Consider the following 23,431-nt stretch of genomic DNA (forward strand, 5'->3'; position numbering starts at 1 on the left):
ATGAGACTCTCAATCAAAGGCAAATAGACAACACCTGCCTTCAACTGAGAGTCCCAACCCCAATTAACCAAACATAGACATACATTCACTAGACTCCCCATAGAAATACCTAAACATAAACCAACACCCGGAATTACTAAAACAAACACCCTTTTAACAAAACACACCACCCTGAACCACATAAAACAAATACCCTCTGTCACGCCCTGACCAAACTACAAAACAATTAACCTTATATACTGGCCAGGACGTGACAAGCTGTAGCTTATGCTTTCAGCACTAGATTCATTCTCTGATCCTTTGATTTGGTGGACAACATGTCAGTTCATGCTGCAAGAGCTCTGATAGGCTGGAGGACGTCCTCCGGAAGTTGTCATAATTATTGTGTAAGTCTATGGAATGGGGTGAGAACCATGAGCCTCCTAAGTTTTGCACTGGTCAATGTACCAAGATGGGGACGGAAGCTATCTGTCCTCCGGTTACACCATGGTGCTACCCTACAAAGTGCTGTTGAGGCTTCTGTACTTTGCAAAATAGTGTGTTTTAATCAGTTATTTGGTGACGTCTTGTACCTTGTGTGGACACACAATTGAGTCCCGATCAAAATCCTATTTTCCTTAACCCCTAGCCTTAACCCTAACCCGTACTCTTACCCTAACCTTAACCCTAACCCTAAAACTAACCCTAGCTCCTAACCCTAACCCTTAATGTAATTCTAACACCAAATCTGATCCTTAACCCTAAACCCCATAGAAATAGCATTTGACCTTGGGGGACTAACAAAATGTGTCCAGTTGGTAAAATGTTGGTTCGTTTACCATTCTTGTGGGGACTTCTGGTCCCCACAAGAATACTTAAACACGTCAACACATGTCCACACACACACACACGTCACAAAAATATATATGAACTCTTACACACACACAAATCACAAAGAAATACAGAAAGTCTTGCACGCACACACGCACACACACACACACACACACACACTACAAAAAGATACAGAAACTCTCCCCACTGACACCGACCATTCTCCTCCACCCCTGACCACAATATTCTTCTTATTTTATGGGCAAAACCTGTGAATCCAGTTTGGGCCGTCTTTTTCACAGTCCAGACTTCACTCTTTTTAATGACCATGATGACATCACAAAGAACGGCTTCACATTCACACAAGCTGGAAAACAGTTCATTGCTCACAAGCCTGGGAAAGAAACAATGAATGACAGTGTTCTGACACCTGATACGGGAGCGTCACTGAGTCAGCAGACACTCGTCCACAGGGTTTCAGGGGGTTAACGTAATGAAAGTACCCCCCCCCCCCGGTGACTGCTTTATTGACGGACAGAGAAGTCTGCATAACTAATGGCAGGAGAGAGTGAGAGGGATGTTTGAGCGAAGCGCAGGCACACTGTGATCCATTCACATGTTAGTAAAGGAGGCGGGGCTTCTCTCTGTCTCTCTAATTCTCCATCCATCATTAAGATGTGACTTTCCTGTCGTGAGCATCACTGCATCATTACTTTTTATGCACTATTCTGGAGGCCCAAAATACTTTATATATCTCCAATCATTTATCTTATTTTTTCCCTTCCCTTCATATTGTGGATCTGTATCAATCAGGATGAAGCGGGACATGTGTGTTATCAACGAACGCAGGAACTTTTGAAAGTCAGCAAGCTTTATTGACAGCATAGCTCAGATCAGGAATGTCTTTGAGAATCATTTTTGTTCAAAAGTAACGATCCTTGAAGCTTCCCGCCTTTTATACTGGAGACGTGAAACTCCATAACAGAGTATGACATCACTGATGTTGCTCTGGGCTGCCACTGTACAGTAAATGTCAGGCGTGTGTTTCACCTAGGTTTGACCCCCCCCCCAGAGTAATTCAGCGGTTGTGGGGTTGGGGTTAGAGTTGCAGGTCTCCCGTGGCCCTCAAGGCTGCGTCAAAACCTCAGGCCTCAGCTCTGGAACACTGGGAAGGGGGCCTGGCATCTGACCAATGAGTGAGTGCACTGAGGCACCTTTACTTCCTGGAATGCCACATTTCATAACCACACCCTCTAGAAAAGAAGAACATACAGCAGGACTTTTCAAATGAATTGGCCATAGTTTGCAGGTGACTTCACTTTGTATGTTCGATACCTAATATGGAGCGTTGATATTGTTTGATAAACTTGGGCTATGGGCATATGTAAATGCATGTACTCATGTATGCTGACTCTCTCTCTCTCATGTACGCACACACACATGCACACACACGACACACAACACACACACACGACACACACCCCGACCCCCCTCACCACACACACGCACTTATATAGTCCTCACATACTGTACATTCCCACACTATAACACATGCATAAGGCAGACTATGACAGGGCTGGCTGGGCAGCTGGCTGGTATTAAATTGGATCCCTGGGTTACCCACCTTTCAATGGGAGTCAAAGCCATATTAAAAGGCAGAGGCCAAGTTAAGCAGCCATGTGCCAGCCACACCCCTGGAGAACCACATCTGTTCATGCTCTTTACCATGGCCCCTTATGTTAACATGACATACAGTATACGGACCCATACATACCGTACGCACACCCTTACCCAGGTTGCATGTGCCTATACCCACAGAGCCCTAGTATTCTAGCAGTTCCACCCCGGTAGTATCATTAAAGTTAATTACATGCATCAGTGTTAAGTGTGCGGCAGGCAGAGAGAGGCCCTCCTTGAGTTATACTGTAGGTCTGCAGATAAACGTTCAGTGTTCGGCAGGCAGAGAGAGGCCCTTCTTGAGTTATACTGTAGGTCTGCAGATAAACGTTTGGTGTTCGGCAGGCAGAGAGAGGCCCTCCTTGAGTTATACTGTAGGTCTGCAGATAAACGTTCGGTGTTCGGCAGGCAGAGAGAGGCCCTCCTTGAGTTATACTGTAGGTCTGCAGATAAACGTTCGGTGTTCGGCAGGCAGAGAGAGGCCCTCCTTGAGTTATACTGTAGGTCTGCAGATAAACGTTCGGTGTTCGGCAGGCAGAGAGAGGCCCTCCTTGAGTTATAATATAGGTCTGCAGATAAACGTTTGTGCTGCATTGTTTGCCTAGACTTGATTCCAAATTTGAAGTTTCCTCCCATCTCCTTGAATTTATGTTGAACATTACTCTGGGAATAAGGGGGTAGTGTGTGTGTGTGTTTGTGCATGTACAGGACATTCGACGTAATACAGACTGTGTGGGCAGCTGCTGTTATTTATCATCAGCAACTTGTACTTTCTCCAATCGCATCAAGCTACCAGAGCAGTCATCCCTGCAGAAAGAGAGGAGGGAGGATGTTTGTGAATCCTTCCCTGCCACATCAAAGCACCGCCGTTGATTTCTGTCAAAACAAATATGGCCGCCTTAATTTTTGAGGTAGCTGATAAAAATGAAATAAAAGGTTAAATGAAAAAACAGGTTCTCTCTTCATTGATTTCAAGGAAGAGGGAAAACACCTGAATGACTGAAAATGATGTCCATGAGCAGACTAATTTCCTTTGTGTCAGAGGGAGAAGGTGGGAAGGTGTGACTTGGTTGCCATCACGGCTAGCAGGTTTAGGCCTGGGAGACCAAGGCAGAGATAATGGGAAGAAGTCAAATAATTTTGGTTTTCCTTGTTAGTTTGATTGTTTCCCTTTACAAAGCTAATTAACTATCAGAGCCTTAGGGACCCTCTTCATTTCACAGACCCCCTCTTCCCTCTCCCCACACACACACACACCACAACATCCACTCCCATCTCTCTCTCCTTTCTCTCCCTCCCTTCACACCAGCAGCAGCACTCGTTGCTGTCATGTGGAAATTGATGGAGGGCCCACTGATTGTCTGTTTGGTCCCAAGGTGCCTTTCCTCACTTCACAGACATCCCCTCCGAATTCCTCCTAGCCTCCAGTTGATTACAATAAATCAATCAGGGTCGGGTCAAACACCTCGACGTGGGGCACTGTCATCTCCTCCAGCTTGGGGGGTAAGCGAGACGGGGTAAGAAGAGGGGGTGGGCGTTGCCAGAAAACCCTGTGACCCCCCCCCCCCGAACTGTTCTCGTTTCCACGGTGACACCTTCATTAAGGGCCAGATCAGTTCTAGGAGTAAAAGAGGTAAAAGGAAGAACTGCGGGATCTGTTCTTTCCCACTTCTAGTGGCCTTATTGAACTCTCTTCCTATGACTAAACCAGACTGTCAGAGCAACAGCAGCACAGTGCAATAAACACCATTCCTTTCCCCTGTACAGGAGAGGAGATAACACTGGAAATGTAATCAATGGCCAAGGAAAAGCAGGAGCCAAATCAATAGGAGCCTAAAGCGTGTTTGCTCCGCTTTGAAGGTGAATCCTGGCCGTGCTACATAAATTGGTCTAATTGAAGAGCATGCTCGGAAACAAGCCCTTTAAAAAGCATGTCAATGACAGCATGATACTATGTTGCATTTACTCAGCAACACCAACAGGGCAGGATAATATGTTGCCATGAAGCTGAAATGGAAACGGTATGAAGGCAATATCTTTGGGATTTAGGTGGATTGGATCACACAAAATCCCTTCATTTTCATTTGGAGATGTATTTATTTATATCTGCAAACAGTACATCTAAACTGCACTCATACTGCCACAGTATCATCACACATGACTGGGAGCTATGCATCTATAGTGTGTGCACTTCTCTTTGTGTATACTGAAAAAGCCTGTCCAGTGACAGTGATACATTTCATCAACACTGACAACAAATTAAAAACACTCACCCGTGAGACACCCACCGTTCGATAATTGGTCCTATTCTCTGGGAAAATAGGTCCTTCTCAACAAAATACAATCTATCAACGTCACTATAGCCACCCAGTACAGCACCATGGTATTATCCAGCAGGCCAATCAGTTTTGAGGTAGATCCTCACGAAGACTCTCATCCAATCTCCAGTCTCAGGGAGGAGAGAGATGGGGAAGAGTACCGAGGTCTTAGTCTCCTTGCTCGGGGCTTAATTATTAAGTTTGGTTGTAATGGCCAGAACAACAATAGGTTTTAACCCTGTTAGCAGAGTGGCATGTCTGCAGATCAATGCGTTAGAGCATTGTGATGGGGAGTGGTGTCTGAGGAATTAAAAGATCTGGGCTGGGGGATTGCCTCCTTCCCTCCCATGCGCCAGGAAAGAGATTTGAGCCCAAATGGAATGATTGTATCAGAACTAAATCGATAGCAATCCATGGCTTCCTTAATCCCGCTGTAGCTCCCAGATCACTCCCTGATGCAGGCAATCTCTCAGCCATCATTACGACATGTGGATCGATTCTCCCACCGCCGCCTGCGCCGTTGGCCAGAGAGCTGTGGTCTGCCCGTCTTGCCCCGGGCTGAGAAGAGAGGGATGAGACGAGACGAGGGGTAGAAGAGGATAGAGAGCGAGGTGAAAGGCCTACATGGTTAGCGGGCTCAGAGCGGCTCAGATAGGCTGACGAGGTACAACGATGCTGTTGTTAGTGGTGATTAACAAGCAGCAGACAACTGCTCCGGCGGTAGTGAACACGGGCCAAGACACTTCAAATGAAAAGGCCAAAGTAGAGCTCTAAAAGTGCTGTATGTGAACATCTCAGGAGATATCAGCTACTGTACTATAACCAGGATGTTCTTGGGTGTTATCTGAGATAGAAGATGAAACCATGAGCTCAGTTGGATAGTTAGAATCACAACAGGTGCACATCGTGTGTAATGACATTATGCAAATGAATTGTGCTCCCTTTGTACTCACTGCCTCTACTCATTAAAACATGTCACACTGTTACTATATGTTGTAATTACATCACTATAATGCTAAATTATGGAGAAAGCATAGATCATTGAGCGCAAGATCCTCCTGTTTGTCAGGGGAAACATAACTGTGTGAACTAAACAAGTACCTGCGTAAAATAAATTCACTTGAAGTCAGATCAACATTGCTTTGCAAGTTTTACTTTTGCATGGACAAATCACTGCGAATAAAACCTGCAATTAAAATCACTCAGTAACAGTAACCACAGACGTTAATCACGACTGCTCGCAGGTCCTGTAGGGTATGAGGCCCAAAGCACACATCAACTTATCTCTTAAACCCAGCTTTCTATTTTCCCACCTCTGTCAAAGTCTGCCTGGCTCCCAATGTGCTCTACATCCACATCCTTACTCTCCCACCGCAGGGCCCACTGTTAGGAAATATGGAAAAAACAACAAATTAATTCCCATCATCAATATTCTTCTCATCAGTGGCTGGTGAATGCAGGGAGGGAGTGGAGCGTCTGGCACGGGAGATCCGAGTGGTGGAGGCGTGAAGCATGGGTGAGGAGAGAGGGAAAGAGAGAGAGAGGGAGGGAGGGAGGGAGGGAGGGAGGGAGGGAGGGAGGGAGGAAGGGAGAGAGAGAGAGAAAAAAAGAGAAAAAGAGAGAGAGAGAAAGAGAAAGAGAGAGAAAGACTGAGAGAGAGAGAGAGGGAGAGAGAGAGAAAGAGAAAGAGAGAGAAAGACTGAGAGAGAGAGAGAGAGAGAGAGATAGAGAGAGAGAGAGCTGTTGCTCTCTCTCCCCCTCTTTCTCTTCCTTTCTCTCTCCCTCTTTCTCTCAGGAACTACAATCTAGGCTGCTGTTGCTATTTTCTCCCAGCCTTCTTCTTTAAAAGCCCTGCTGGCGTGAAGGACCTTCTTCTCCCAGCCTTCTTCTTTAAAAGCCCTGCTGGCGTGAAGGAACTTCTTCTCCCAGCCCTCTTCTTTAAAAGCCCTGCTGGCGTGAAGGACCTTCTTCTCCCAGCCCTCTTCTTTAAAAGCCCTGCTGGCGTGAAGGACCTTCTTCTCCCAGCCCTCTTCTTTAAAAGCCCTGCTGGCGTGAAGGAACTTCTTCTCCCAGCAATTATAGGGCGACAACACACTACATAATTACCTTCACGATGCGCTACGTACGCCGCTGCTGTCACGAAAGAAAACTCGGCTCGCCCTCTGGTCATAAAGAAGGAACACACTGAAGAATATTTAGAAATCAATTATTCAAAGTGGTTGCTCGCTCTCAATTATTCATGCCGGCCCGCAAAGAAGATTTGCATCGGCGTGCTGTAAATATTATTAATCTTGCCAATTACTAAACTCTTGCTGCTCCAAATTCTTCAAATTCTTTTCCAAATGTGAATGGCCGTTTTAAAACCTTTAACATTTTAAATTGCTTGCGATGAATGCACACCAGCTCTTGAGAATCAACGAGAACACTCTGCATGATTTTGAACCCAAAATGCCAACTGTTGTGACAACGTTGCCAAAAGCTGTGCTCTGATTTTCTCCCTGCTCTACTGATATATCAGAGGCTCTTTCTACTTCCACGTCCTGTCGCTTTTTCATTGTGTTTGTGCATTTATCCGTGCGCGTGTGTGTGCATGTGCGCCGATGCATGCGTTTGTGTGTGTGTGTATGTGCGGTGGCTTTTTAGTGTTTGTTGAGGTCAGACCTTGGGACTGTTATTACTGTATGTCTAAAAGAGGAGGCCAGCCTGCAGCAGACGACCAGACCCTTCAGAAGACCAGTCCCTTCAGAAGACCAGACCCTTCAGAAGACCAGTCCCTTCAGAAGACCAGTCCCTTCAGAAGACCAGTCCCTTCAGAAGACCAGACCCTTCAGAAGACCAGACCCTTCAGAAGACCAGTCCCTTCAGAAGACCAGTCCCTTCAGAAGACCAGTCCCTTCAGAAGACCAGACCCTTCAGAAGACCAGTCCCTTCAGAAGACCAGACCCTTCAGAAGACCAGTCCCTTCAGAATAGCATGACTTCCAGCATCTGGCATTCTTAGTAAACTGATGATCTATTCTCTCCTGAGCACGCTGCCTCTCTTTTGTCAGAGAATGAATAGAGGCACGCTGTCAGCTCATGGTACACTGTCATGTTTAGGGATAGAGTGCTCCGGTATGCTTAATTAGTGTTGGTTCCCACTGTAAGAAAAGCTGAAAAATAAATCCTGCCCGCAATGAGCCAAGTATTGTGTGTAATCAAGCAATGTAGTTACATCTCTGTATTGTGTGTAATCAAGCAATGTAGTTACATCCTATCCAAAGTATTGTTGATTTAGATGGGGTGAGTAGGTGTGTGCTCACCATTAATGGCTGAACGGTAGCTATCAGGGTTAGCTTGGTGCTCCAATGCTGTTCCAATCACATAATGCTCTTCTCAAGTAGCTAAATCAATCACTATCCACTTACCCTGCCTTCAGTCACAGGAACTGTTGCACATTCAAACTGTTGGGTATTTTCATTAGAGTCTACTTGAGTTAACTTTGCATTGATGGCACAGATATTGCAAGTAACTGCTCTCCCTCTCCCTCATGATCTCTCTTTCCCTCTTTCCCTGGCACAGCGTGCTTTAATCCCACAGTGCCTAAATTGCATTAGGAATATCCCGTCATTAATTACAGTGGCTATTGGCAGCACCTGAGATAAAGCCGTTTATAAGAGCTGGGAGTGAAAACAGGCTCCAGAATAGCTCAGTCAGCACAGTATCTTCCTTCTGTGTGTTTCTGCTCTCTTTCTTTTGTTCAGCACACATTCTGCTAGCAGTGTTACTCCTATCCAGGGCCTGTTGGTACAGAACTGTCCACAGAGGGCACTGCAACACAGACAAATCTGTAAATTCTACACTTTGCTCTTTCTGTGATTAAGAAAGACTATCCTTTAAGAGTTGGTTTATCGGTAACAGGATTAGCTAGTGAGGGTTGAAGGATGTGGATCCCATACTGGACTTTAATGCATCTGACATAGACAACATAGAGAAGTCTACATAGAGAGTTTAGCAACATCACTCCTGCGACCACAACACAGCTAAACCATTAGCAACAACTTTGGCGCTGGCTCGTCCGCCGCTGCAGAAGCCTTAGCTAATGGCTCCTGAAAGGTAAAACTAATCCATTTAAAGCTTTATTTTCTTCTAAAGCCGCGATTTGATCTTTTAACCGCATTAAGAACAAATTCGTCAGCTCTCCCTTGGACATTATTAGACCCAGACACAGAGGAGGGATTGTTCTTTATAAGGCCTAGGTAGAATACCTAACACTGGGGAAAATCTAAGCAGATGCCTGTAAAAATGTATCAGATATACACTTTCAAACCAAATTAATCATGTTAAAAATCCACATTAAACACACTCTTCTACAAGCTGTCAACCTGATTTATGCAAAGGCGGGAAAAAAAGGAAAAACGTGTATAAATATCAAATGACTCCAAGTGGAAATGCGTGTTGCCTTTTGTATGCGTTGAGTGTAATCCATTGTGGAGTTCACAGGTCACGTGCAAACAAATAAATCACTGCCTTCGGGCAAATTAATCAAAGTGTCCAGCTGTTGCTGTGCGTGGCTAACTCTCGACAGTGACTGGTTCGCTTGCCTCACCTCGCCTCACCTCGCTGTAAACTATCTTCCCCTCCTCTCTCAAAGCACTGTGGGTAAAATGGCAGATCAGGTTTGTTGGGTTTGTCCCCCCACTCCAGAGTGATGTAGTGCCAGGTCCCACCTGAATTTTTATCACCAGATCAGATGTCTGCTCTGCTGCAATGTTTCTCCTGTTCCATAACACTGCAGCCAGGGAGGCAGATCATCTTTCTGATGCCTAAGCACGGCTAATGTGACGACTCTTGTTACCGTGACTAGTTTGTCAGGCAATAGAAATGTCATTGGAATTCATAGATTAGCAGTTGTTTGGTCAGATTATGATAAATACAATTCTTCCAAGAGCCCTGTAAAAAAACATAGAATAAAATAAACATTACAGTAGGCCTATCATCATGAGTAGCCCAACCCATAAATATTATTGATGACCGAAATATAACTATTCTCAGAGCAACATAAATAAGGAATATCGGTCAAACGAGTTCATTGAGAGGATAACATTTTAGTGTACAGTCTGGGTTCAGATTTAGTTACTCAAGGGCTACAACAGCGTGTCTATTCAAGATCAGAAAGGCATACATAACCAAGACTAAGGAGATGATTGTGGACTACAGGAAAAGGAGAACCGAGCACGCCCCTCTCATCAACTGGGCTGTAGTGGAGCAGGTTGAGAGCTTCAAGTTCCTTGGTGTCCACATCACCAACAAACTAGAATGGTCCAAACACACCAAGACAGTCGTGAAGAGGGCACGACAAATCCTTTTCCTCCTCAGGAAACTAAAAAGATTTGGCATGGGTCCTGAGATCCTCAAAAGGTTCTACAGCTGCAACATCGAGAGCATCCTGACGGGTTGCATCACTGCCTGGTACGGCAATTGCTCGGGAAGGCACTACAGAGGGTGGTGCGTACGGCCCAGTACATCACTGGGGCTAAGCTGCTGCCATCCAGGACCTCTACACCAGGCGGTGTCAGAGGAAGGCCCTAGTGATAGACTGTTCTCTCTACTACCGCATGGCAAGCGGTACCGGAGTGCCAAGTCTAGGACAAAAAGGCCTTTCAACTGTTTTTACTCCAAAGCCACAAGACTCCTGAACAGGTAATCAAATGGCTACCCGGACTATTAGCTACCCCTCTTTTACACTGCTGCTACACTCTGTTTATCATATATACACAGTCACTTTAACTATACATTCATGTACATATGTACCTCAATTGGCCCGACCAACCAGTGCTCCCGCACATTGGCTAACCGGACTATCTGCATTGTGTCCCACCCACCACCCGCCAACCCCTCTTTACGCTACTGCTACTCTCTGTTCATCATATATGCATAGTCACTTTAACCATATCTACATGTACATACTACCTCAATCACCCTGACTAACCGGTGTCTGTATGTAGCCTTGCTACTTTTATAGCATCGCTACTGTATATAGCCCCGCTACTGCTTTTCACTGTCTTTTTACTGTTGTCTTTATTTCTTCACTTACCTATTGTTCACCTAATACCTTTTTTTGCGCTATTGGTTAGAGCCTGTAAGTAAGCATTTCACTGTAAGGTCTACACCTGTTGTATTCGACGCACGTGACAAATAAACTTTGATTTGATGCAGAAGCTGTGTGTAGAGTAAGCATTTGGCATGGCTAACACAGTAGTTACAGGGAGGGAACCTTAACATCCTTTCTATCCCTCATATCCCTCCTATCTCTCCTCAAAGTAATCTCACGCTTGTAGGTCAAGTTGTAGTTGGCTGGTGTCATGGCTATCAGACGTGACACACCAGTCACCTGCACTGCCCCCAGCGCTGCCACCATTCCAGGTAATGGGACACACCCGGGTGAGAGATGGGACCTCTGCTAATAAGATTTCAATCCCCTGTCCTTTCTCTCTTGCTCTCTCTTTCCTTCCCATATCTCCCCCTTTCTCACTTGGTCTCTCTTTCCTTCCCATATCTCCCCCTTTCTCCTTCCTCTGTCCTTTGTTAGTAATCAGATTTTGTCAAACACACATCCCCTCCTACTCTCGCTCTCACACCTTATATGCACCTCTCGCTCTCTCTCTCTCTCGCTCTTCCTCTCTCTCTCTCTCTCTCTCTCTCTCAATCCTCTCTCTCTCCTCTCTCTCTCCTCTCTCTTGCTGACTGTAGAGTTCCTCTGCATGGGAAATCACTCTGACAAGTTTACTTTGTGCTAATCTCATAAATGTTCCTCATCCCCCCCCCCCCGATACAGGCTCACACAATAAAATCACTTACATAAAGTTCTCCTTCGAGACGGGTCCGACTGATAAAACAGCTGACAAAGTTCCTCACGGCTCTTTCCTATCTTTATGCTTGTGATTTCCTACAGGAACGCTTTATTACATGTGCTGTCCCAAAGTCTGAAGGGCAGGTTTAATAAGTGGATTATCAGTGTGGGAAGAGAAGGTATGAGGCACTTTGGAATTTTTTTTTTTTTTTTTTACTCGCTCACCTTTTGTTAAGTAATCGATATGGGAAAAGCACCCAAGGTGAGAGGAATTCACAAGTATGAAGTGGAAAAACTTAATTACGTCCATACTCAATTAAATTGCTGTGAGGGATTATTAAAGAGACCTTATGACTCTAACTCTGACTCCTTCAAATGAGTGGATTTGGTTATTTCAGCCGTACCTGTTGCTGACAGGTACCGCTTGCCATGCGGTAGCAGGGAGAACAGTATATGACTAGGGTGGCTGGAGTATTTGACCATTTTTAGGGCCTTCCTCTGACAGCGCCTGGTATACAGGTGCTGGATGGCAAGAAGCTTGGACCCAGTGATGTACTGGGCCGTATGCACTACCCTCTGTAGTGCCTTGTGGTCGGAGGCCGAGCAGTTGCCATACCAGGCAGTGATGCAACCCGTCAGGATGCTCTCGATGGTGCAGCTGTAGAGCCTTTTGAGTATCTGAGGACCCATGACAAATATTTTCAGTCTCCTGAGGAGGAATAGGTTTTGTCGTGCCCACTTCACGACTGTCTTGGTGTGCTTGGAACATGTTAGTTTGTTGGTGATGTGGACGCCAAGGAACTTGAAGCTCTCAACCTGCTCCACTACAGCCCCGTTGATGAGAATGGGTACATGCTCGGTTCTCCTTTTCCTGTAGTCCACAATCATCTCCTTTGGCTTGATCACTTTGAGGGAGAGGTTGTTGTCCTTGCACCACACCGTCAGGTCTCCGACCTCCTCCCAATAGGCTGTCTCATTGTTGTTGGTGATCAGGCCTACCACTGTTGTGTCATCTGCAAACTTAATGATGGTGTTGGATTCGTGACTAGCCGTGCAGTCATGGGTGAACAAGGAGTATAGGAGGGGACTGAGCACGCACCCCTGAGGGGCCCCCATGTTGAGGATCAGCATGGCGGATGTGTTTTTACCTCAGGAAGGAAGTCCAGGATCCAGTTGCAGAGGGAGGTGTTTAGTCCCAGGGTCCTTAGCTTAGTGATGAGCTTTGAGGGCACTATGGTGTTGAACGCTGAGCTGTAGTCAATGAATAGCATTCTCACATAGGTGTTCCTTTTGTCCAGTCTGTAATAGTTTGCAAGCCCTGCCACATCCGACAAGCATCGGAGCCGGTGTAGTACAATTCGATCTTAGTCCTGTATTCACGCTTTGCCTGTTTGATGGTTCGTCAGAGGGCATAGTGGGATTTATTTTAAGCTTCCGGGTTAGAGTCCCGCTCCTTGAAAGCAGCAGCTCTACTCTTTAGCTCAGTGCGGATGTTGCCTGTAATCCATGGCTTCTGGTTGGGGTATGTACGTACAGTCACTGTGGGGATGACGTCATTGATGCACTTATTGATGAAGCCAGAGACTTATGTGGTGTACTCCTCAATGCCATCAGAAGAATCCCGGAACATATTCCAGTCTGTGCTAGCAAAACAATTCTGTAGCTTAGCATCTGCTTCATTTGACACATTTTTTATTGACCGGTGCTTCTTGCTTTATTGTTTGCTTGTAAGCAGGAATCAGGAGGATAGAACTATGGTCAGATTTGCCAAATGGAGGGTGAGGGTGAGCTTTGTATGTTTCTCTGTGTGTGGAGTAAAGGTGGTTTAGAGTTTTTTTTCACTCTGATAGAAATGAGGTAAAACGGATTTAAGTTTCCCTGCATTAAAGTCCCCGGCCACTAGGAGCACTGCCTCTTGATGAGCGTTTTCCTGTATGCTTATGGAGGTTTACAGCTCATCGAGTGTGGTCTTAGTGCCAGCATCGGTCTGTGGTGGTATGTAGACAGCTATGAATATACAGACTCTCTAGGTAGATAGTGTGGTCCATAGCTTATCATGAGATACTCTACCTCAGGTGAGCAAAACCTTGAGACACTTTAGATATTGTGCACCAGCTGTTGTTTACAAATATACATATACCGCCTCCCCTTGTCTTACCAGAGGCTGCTGTTCTATCCTGCTGATAAAGTGTATAACCCACCAGCTGTATGTCATTCATGTCGTCGTTCAGCAATGACTCGTTGAAACATTAGATATAACAGTTTTTAATCTCCCTTTGGTAGGATATACGTGCTTTTAGTTTGTCCAATTTATTTTCCAGTGATTGTACGTTGGCCAATAATACGGATGGCAAACGCAGATTACATAAAACATAAAACACAAGGCCAAATCTACACTGCTTACCAAGAAGACAGCGAATATTCCTGAGTGACCGAGTTACAGTTTTGACTTACATCTGCTTGAAAATCTATGGCAAGATGGGAAAATGGTTGTCTAGCAATGACCAACAACCAAATTGATAGAGCTTGAAGAATTTTAAATACAGTGCCTTCAGAAAGTATTCATACCCTTTGACTTTTACCTCATGTTGTTGTGTTACAGCCTGAATTTAAAAAGGATTAAATGTATCATTTCTTTTACCCAGGAATATTCACTGTCTTCAATTAGACAGAGCTTGAATAATTTAGAAAAGAATAGTGGACAAATATTGTACAATCCAGGTGTGCAAAGCTCTTAGAGACCCACCCAGAAAGACACAGCTGTAATCGCTGTGGGGATTGAATACTTACGTATCTAATCTAATCAGCGATGCATGAGGAAAAACATCGTTTTAATCCATTTTTTATTCAAGCTGCAACAAAACAAAATGTGCAATAAGTTGAGGGGTATGAATACTTTCTGAAGGCACTGTAGTTATTGGAACATCCCAATCTCCATGAGGGCCACTGTAGGTCAATAACACAAAACACTAATTCTCCGTATACCACTTCTCCATATATTTCACCACACAGACACATTCACTTCTAGCCAGACACCCAGCAGAGTGTGAGAGAGGGAACTTGTGGCCAGGCAGCCAGCAGGCCCACTGTCCTCCATCCTCCACTCTGATTGGGCAGTATAAACACAGCCCCATCACTCGGTACCCATTCCTCTCCACACCACCCTCCACTACCTGCTCCCGCTGTACCAGAGGCTCGCTCTTATGACGTGCCATCCATCATGTCTTTTCCTGAATGGGGATCGTAATCGGCCCAGCTTTGCTTTTAATAGCCAAAGTGACAATATTCTAATACCTGGTGGGTGTGCTCCTCAATTTGACACCTCTGTGGTTCTGGGTTGAGTGCGGGCAGATGCTCTCGCCGGAGCTGAACCGGCAGAGGCTGGCGTACAGGCTCATTAATTAATGGGACGATGACAAACCTCATACTCGCCAATTAATGGAACTGAATGGGGCCTTTAAATTGGGAACTTTTCGAGAGTCAAAGAGACCGTCCCAGGTAAGGGTTCCTAGAGGATGTGAATACGTTTAGAGGAAGAAATCTCAGGGATGTTGTTATGCAGGCTGAAAAGGTAGTTTGATTTGTACAGTGGTGGTGTCACTCTTACTTAGGGACAGAATGCTGTTGGGAGAATTTGTTATTAATTATGGATGATGTGGAATTATTTCAAATTTGTTTGTGAATTTATACATGAGTGATGCTACTCTATTTAAATGAATCATTATTAAAAACACAATTAAATAATGTAAATCAACAAAAGGGACATGCCAGCTACGAAAGTGATATGAACTAAAGAGTAGAATCAATGGCTGGACCCAATACAAAAGGTAGATGTTATTCACTAGCAATGTACCTAGCAACAACACCTGCTGGAGACCAAACTAAAGGTATTTTTACAGATTGGCACCAGTAGTGGTGAGTGGTCAAAATCACCGGTGAAGCCTATCCAGAAAAAAAGCCATATTACAACCTATGTGTTGTGATAATTGCGTTGTTTGCTCTATTATCTGTTAGTTCATATGCCTTGACACAGTGATATATAGGCCTAAGGCCGAGAAAATGAGAAGACAGTGGCAGAATAAATTCAACCACAAATTTGTTCAATCACAAAACTGGAGAGCAACATCTGTACGGTGAAGTCCACAAAATACATTGTATGTAACATGGTAATGTTTCCAACATTTTCGGACTACTAAACAACTAGTGATTTAGAACCACGGAGAGTTACCACATGTGACAAAGAAAACAGGAGCTGCCTCCCCTATTCCAGCACCATTCAACTTTTCAACATCATCTAGTCACCTATACTTTAAAAATGTTACATTTAACCTTTATTTAACTAGGAAAGTCAGTTAAGAACAAATTCTTATTTTTGGCCTACCCCGGCCAAACCCTAATCTGGACTATGCTGGGCCAATTGTGTGCCGCCCTATGGGACTCCCAATCACTCCCAGTCATGTGATACAGCCTGGAATCAAACCAGGGTCTGTAGTGATGCCTCTATCACTGACATGCAGTGCCTTAGACCCATGTGCCACTCAGGAGCTTAGTCTAATACAGTGGTAACTAAAAGATGCCAAAAACGATTTAGTCCAATCAACGTAAATGTAGGCCCTAAAAAATGGCAGAGACTCCAGACACCCTAGTCATAGATTGTTCACTCTGCTACTGCACGGCAAGCGTACCCCCAATCCATAAGACTGCTGAACAGTTAATGAAATGGCTTCTCGGACTGTTTGCATTGACCCCCTCTTTTTTACGCTGCTGCTAGTCTCTGTTTATTATCTATGCATAGTCACCTTACCCACTACCTACATGTACATATTAGCTCAATTTCCTCGACTAATCTGTACCACTGCACATTGACTCGGTACCGCTACCCCCTCTATATAAAACCTCATTATTGTTATTGTAATGTGTTGTTTTTTTAAACTTTAGTTTATTTAGTAAATCTTTTTTTAACACTTATTTTTCTTAAAACTATATTGTTGGTTAAGGGCATGTAAGTAAGCATTTCCAGGCAAGGTCTACACCTGTTGTATTCGGCGCATGTGACGAATAACATTATATTTGATTTTTTCAAATACTGTGTGATGTGGCTATCAATGATGCTGATTGCTGAGTGTGTGTGTGTGTGTGTCTTTGTGAGTGTGTGTTTGTGTGTCTGTCTCTCTCTGTGTGTGTGTGTGTGTGTGTGTGTTTGTGTGTGTGTGTGTGGTGTGTAAGTAGAAAAAAGATGTTGACTCACCCTACTTGTAGAGAAAGCCCAATGCCATCCTCCTCTTTCATGTTGCCTAAACTGTCTATGACTCATACAGAACACACTTTTAGTTTTTGTTGTTCTAGGGTAAAATACTTGCTCAATAGTCTAACTTCCTTTCATGGGCAACGACACACCAGGCTAGCTAGTTAAAATTAGCATACTAAACTCAGCAAAAAAAAGAAACGTCCTCTCACTGTCAACTGCGTTTATTTTCAGGAATCTTAACGTGTAAATATTTGTATGAACATAACAAGATTCAACAACTGAGACATAAACTGAACAAGTTGCAGAGACATGTGACTAACAGAAATGGAATAATGTGTCCCTGAACAAAGGGGGGGTCAAAATCAAAAGTAACAGTCAGTATCTCAGTCCAATGATGCTGTGACACACCACCCCAGACCATGACGGACCCTCCACCTCCAAATCGATCCCGCTCCAGGCCTTGGTGTAATGCTCATTCCTTCGACGATAAACGCAAATCCGACCATCACCCCTGGTGAGACAAAGCCGCGACTCGTCAGAGAAGAACACTTTTTGCCAGTCCTGTCTGGTCCAGCGACGGTGGGTTTGTGCCCATAGGCGACGTTGTTGCCGGTGATGTCTGGTGAGGACCTGCCTTACAACAGGCCTGCAAGCCCTCAGACCACCCTCTCTCAGCCTATTGTGGACAGTCTGAGCACTGATGGAGGGATTGTGCGTTCATGGTGAAACTTGGGCAGTTGTTGTTGCCATCCTGTACCTGTCCCGCAGGTGTGCTGTTCGGATGTACAAGTCCTGTGCAGGTGTTGTTACACGTGGTCTGCCACTGCGAGGACGATCAGCTGTCCGTCCTGTCTCCTTGTAGCGCTGTCTTAGGCGTCTCACAGTTTATTGCCCTGGTCACATCTGCAGACCTCATGCCTCCTTGCAGCATGTCTAAGACACGTTCACGCAGATGAGCAGGGACCCTGGGCATCTTTCTTTTGGTGTTTTTCAGAGTCAGTAGAAAGGCCTCTTTAGTGTCCCAACTTTTCATAACTGTGACCTTAATTGCCTACCGTCTGTAAGCTGTTAGTGTCTTAACGACCGTTCCACAGGTGCATGTTCATTTATTGTTTATGGTTCATTGAACAAACATGGGAAACAGTGTTTAAACCCTTTACAATGAAGCTCTGTGACGTTATTTGGATTTTTACAAATTATCTTTGAAAGACAGGGTCCTGAAAAAGGGACGATTCTTTTTTTTGCTGAGTTTACATCTACCTACATGTTGAACTTCCATCCTCTCAGGCCAGGGGCACAATGTATGAATTTATGATTGGATTAGAAACGCCATAATAGTCATTGGCCAGTATGGAGAATTAAGTAAAAACACAAGTCCAAATTCCTATCTCCATCCATGTCTAATTTAGTTTCCTAAATTAGGGATGATTTTAGCTAACTAGCTAGCCACTGGAGGACAACAACACAATGAGATGCAACAATTCATGTTTTTTTCTGTCAACAATAACATTTGGCTTGTGATTGGTCTGACGCCAAATCCAAACTGGCTTCCCTTGACACATTTTTTTTGGTGCGCCAGGACCATTCACAGCTGAGCTCACTCAGTTTAGCTCAACGCTGATTGTCTATTATTATTATTAATATGTTTTATTATTAAGGGAGGCCAAATGCTCGCTGGCTTCCCTTGCATTCAATGCTACAAAGGGCAACAATGTCATACTCTTTCTCACCAGACAGCATCAGATAGGCAACACATACTGAGACAGAGGGGTGCTGTTTCGTTCGCTCAGATGCTTTCACCAGTTAGATACATTCAGCCTCTTGAAAATTGAAGGACATTTATGAAACACGGAGAGACGAAAGATACAATATGTTTTTTTCTTTTTTTTGCAAATGATTTGGGGAAGCCTGGCTTCCCTTGGCATCCATGAATACACACTACTGATTGGCACTCAAGATAAGTGTCTCCATAGGCGACGTAATGTCAAAACAAATGACGTATTCACTGTAATACCGTAGTCTATATTTAGCAGCCATTTTAGCTGACGTAACCCCCTCCACCTCCTCTCATGTCTATGTGATTTTCCACTCGTTAGAGCCCTGGCATGAATTAAGGCTGTAAAGGCTGTAGGAGTCACTGGGCCATGTGTGATAGCACCACTTTCTCCCTGCCAGCCTACACATCTCACTTCCCCGGGTTAATGTATATCAAGTGGCTGGCGGGCTATATGGAATTATTGCTTGGAGACAAGCTAGCTAGGCCACTGTCCTGCTCCTTCATTCTTTATCCTCTTCTTATTGGCCTTTTTTCCTTGTCTCACCTCAATAGGCCTCTGAAAAGATTGAGCGGTGGTGTGTGTGTGTGTGTGTGTGTGTGTGTGTGTGTGTGTGTGTGTGTGTGTGTGTGTGTGTGTGTGTGTGTGTGTGTGTGTGTGTGTGTGTGTGTGTGTGTGTGAGCGAACTACATCTGTGAAGGTGGGCATATCAGTGTTGGACAGCCAGGGGCAGCAGTACAGGAAAAATAACAGGTGGCCAGTCTATGCTCTTTCTCTCTCTCTCTCTCTCTCTCTCTCTCTCTCTCTCTCTCTCTCTCTCTCTCTCTCTCTCTCGCTCTCTCTCTCTCTCTCTCTCTCTCTCCCTGTCTCTCTCTCTGTGTCTGTCTGTGTCTCTCTGTGTCTCTGTCTCCCTGTCTCCCTGTCTCTCTCTCTCTCGCTCGCTCTGTGTGTTTGGTATGTGGGTCCCCCCTCTGCAGTCGGCATTGATCGAGCTCCCTCTCTGGACCTTTCATGCAGCACAACCCCTCCAGCAACATGCCGGTAATTGATCCTGTAGTAGTGATGTGTGTTCCCATGGCACACTGGCTAGGGGGGATCTTTTACTGGCCCCTCCTGGCTTTTTGCTGCAGCACTGCACGTCCCGCTACAGTAACTTTTCCATCTCATTCAGGGCGTAACCAAAGGGCACAGCAACGGTCACAGCTATATCACCAAGCTGTAGATTGTGGATGCAGCCAGTACCCCCCCCCCCAAAAAAAAATTCCCTTCCTCCATTATCGACAGCGCCTATGGAGAGACTGATGAGAAACCCCTCTTTTCTTGGGCAGACTTCATTGAAGCGGCAAGGCCCGCCATCAAATAGCCCCCTGATTTTATGCAGATGAAGCGGGGAAATCAGCTCGCTTCCAAGTTGTTTCAATGCCTCGCCACGCTCGATTGTCTACCCACTTACAGGCCATAAAGAGAAGGATTTTCATATCCTGCCACTGAAACAGATAGAAGAAAGAGAGAGCTGCCAGGTGAAACGTTAGTCTTGCTTTGCTTCCAGATTAGCAGCTGTGGAGAAAGCTTTCAGAAGGACAGAAAAGAGTTCCTTTATTCTCTCAGAGGCTCATCAGAGCAGTCGGGGCTATTTTTTCTCTGTCTCTCTCTCTTAGCCTCGCTGTATATCTGCAATTCAAAGGGCTCTGGGCTTTGCCTCTTGCCAAATTACAAGCTTCATTTGCCAGCCTAATTAATGGTTCATAGAACTCCCTTGAATGTATTGCTGTGGCCCTTCGCTGGTGCCAAACATAACAGGATAGACCTCACAGATAACCAGAAATGTGTAACTTGGCCGAGGAACCTGACACCTCAGAAAACAAACTTGTTACAGGGAGTCTGTTTATATGCTCTCACACTCTCTCCGTTTTCCACTGCCTTGGCTGACAGTTACTTGACCGTTTCACTTCACGGTCTCCCTAGTGATGGTTGTTATAAAGGGATGGGGCAGGATACAGATGCACAACCTCTTCCCTTTGACCGCAGCTCATTGTCTGAATGTCAGCGGGTGTCCCCGGAATCAATATTGTTTAGACACACGGTTAAAATGGTTAACGTCAGGACAGGACGGGACAGGAGTTCAACCGAAATCACACCAAAAACACAAAATAACAAGATTTTATAAATCTTACGAATGAGCGTAAACTTCTTGAACATAAACTCGAACCACCTCGATATCAACTCAAACTGCTTCTCTTTGACAAAGGAGACGACCTAATAGGGGTCTTGCACATCACAAGGAGAAAAAAATAAAGAGAGGAACTTTGCAGTCTTTTAGTTTATGAAAGAAGACGAATAGGTGGCCAATACGTTGCAATAAACTTTAGGGAACTATTAACAGAAAATATTTACAAATTATTACAGATAATCAGCATTGTACATAAGGACGCACAATCTCAGCAGTCTTGTAGTCTGTCATCAGTAATCACTTCCTTTTTCGGGATCTTGGGTGTTTTTACTGACACTACTCCTGATGAATTAACAGAGTCTGCCCGGCAACTAGGCAGACTGGAGGTTCCATTCCAGGAAGCACCAATTGCTACCCGAGGTGAGCTGTCCCCTCTGCTTTAGCAGCGGTGGTGGAGGTGCTGAAAGTTGTCCGACAAGGACCTTTCTCAAGCGGCTTGACTCTCTGTCAAAGTCTTGCATCATACTGCGATGACAGGCATAGTCGTCTAGTCAACAGGCTAGATGTCCTTGGTGGGTTTCTCGTGTCTCGAACTAGATTTAGATGTAAAAAAAAGACTAGAAGAGAATCCCTTACAGTCACTTTTGTCTGATACATTATTGAGTACACACTGAGTATACAAAACATAAAAAATACCTGTGCTTTCCATGACATAGACTGACCAGGTGGATCCAGGTGAAAGCTATTGTCCCTTATTCATGTCACTTGTTAAATCCACTTCAATCAGTATAGATGAAGAGGAGGAGACAGGTTAAAAAATGATTTTTAAGCCTTGAGAAAATTGAGACATGGATTGTGTATGTGTGCCATTCAAAGAGTGAATGGGCAAGACAAAAATTTAAGTGCCTTTGAACGGGGTATGTAGCAGGTGCCAGGTGCACTAGTTTGTGTCAAGAACTGCAACGCTGCTGGGTTTTTCATGCTCAACAGTTTCCCTTGTGTATCAAGAATGGTCCACCACCCAAAGGACATCCAACCAACTGGGCATAACTGTGGGAATCATTGAAGTCAACATGTTCTCGAAAATCAGTCTGTATCATCTGAACAGTTTGTTCTGCAAACTAATATGACCACTCCATAGAAAGGGACTCATCTGAAGTCAGTAACGCTGATGTGCCAACTTTTGTCTGTAGCATCCGAACCGTTTGGGCTACAAACTAATTTGACCCCACTGTAGATAGGGGACACTCTCATGGACAGGATGTGTTCTCCCCATTTTTCTCTACAACCCCCACAAGTATCACGGGACTCGTCTAAAGGTAACCCATACAATTGAATGGAAGTATGTTAAATATGTGTCATATATTTGTATATATTTCCTGAGCTTTCTTATATCTCCTAAATATAGGACAGACACTACAAAACCTTTTTACTGTCTTATTTTGCCATTGATGAATGTGTTATTCAACCTGTTTCTATGGGCTATAGTAGTAAAGGCCAAATTCAATATTTTATCAAGTATTTTTATATATATTTGGGGCATACCTAAAGGGGTCCTAATATTCTAAATGAAATAGCTAAATGACCCATGCTATGATCTTCTTAAACCAATTCCATATGTCATTGGATTCTCTTGACTAGATAGTCTCATGGACCTAACAATAGTGTTGTGAAGAAGAGCATATATTTTGTAAAGAAACCTGAATTGAATTGGAATGTAGCTATGGTCATTGGCAGTGCATGCTAAGGTCATTCTACAGAAGTTGAACAATGAAGGAAGTACAATAGAGCATGATGAGTGTGTATGTGATTTTACGGACACACCCGTGAACAGCATTACCTCTGAGTTGTAGCAGATGCACAACACACAACTGCAGATGTGCATCTGACTGGCTATTACCCGAAGTCAAGAAAGAAAGAAAATGTGTTGGAGAAATCCTTGGCCCTTCCTGGGGGAATGGCTTTTGTTATAGGTATTATCAGTGTATCAATCAAAGCGAACTCTAAATGAGACACAGAGGGACATGTAAGAAGCTGTGTTGCTAATTGATCAATGGCTTGTTTGAGGGATTAACAGGGAGGCTGGCTTCATTAGCAACAATGTTCCAACTCTTCGACACTGGCTCCTCTCGGAGAAGATCGCCACAGGGCACAATTCCAACAAAAACATATTGGAATTGTTATTGTTAAAAGTTTTACTACTGAATTAATATGGTCCGTGATCTCTTCAAAGCTCAGCCGGGCTGGAATGGATCTTGTTTCTTGCTTTGCTGAGCTGATGCTGTGTTCAAAGTGGGAGGATTCCCCTTCTTTCTCTCTCAGAACAATGATGACTTTTAAGGACTTAGCACGGCAGTGATCCAGTAATACCCCCAATATGATACAATTGTGCAGGATGAAAATAAACAGACTTACAACGGGAGACGTCATATTCTCCTTAGAGGGTGGCCATTAGAACGAGTTAAACCCAGATCGGTTTTAACTTGTCAGGCGGCTTCAAATATTATCGCGTGGGTCTCTCAGAAGCTCCCTGGCTGATGGAGAATTATTGATTGTGTGTTTGAATATCTTGAGGCGCTGGTGTATTACATTGGGGATTCAA

Source organism: Salmo trutta, chromosome 33 (genome assembly GCF_901001165.1).
Source record: "Salmo trutta chromosome 33, fSalTru1.1, whole genome shotgun sequence".
In the NCBI taxonomy this organism is placed as follows: domain Eukaryota; kingdom Metazoa; phylum Chordata; class Actinopteri; order Salmoniformes; family Salmonidae; genus Salmo; species Salmo trutta.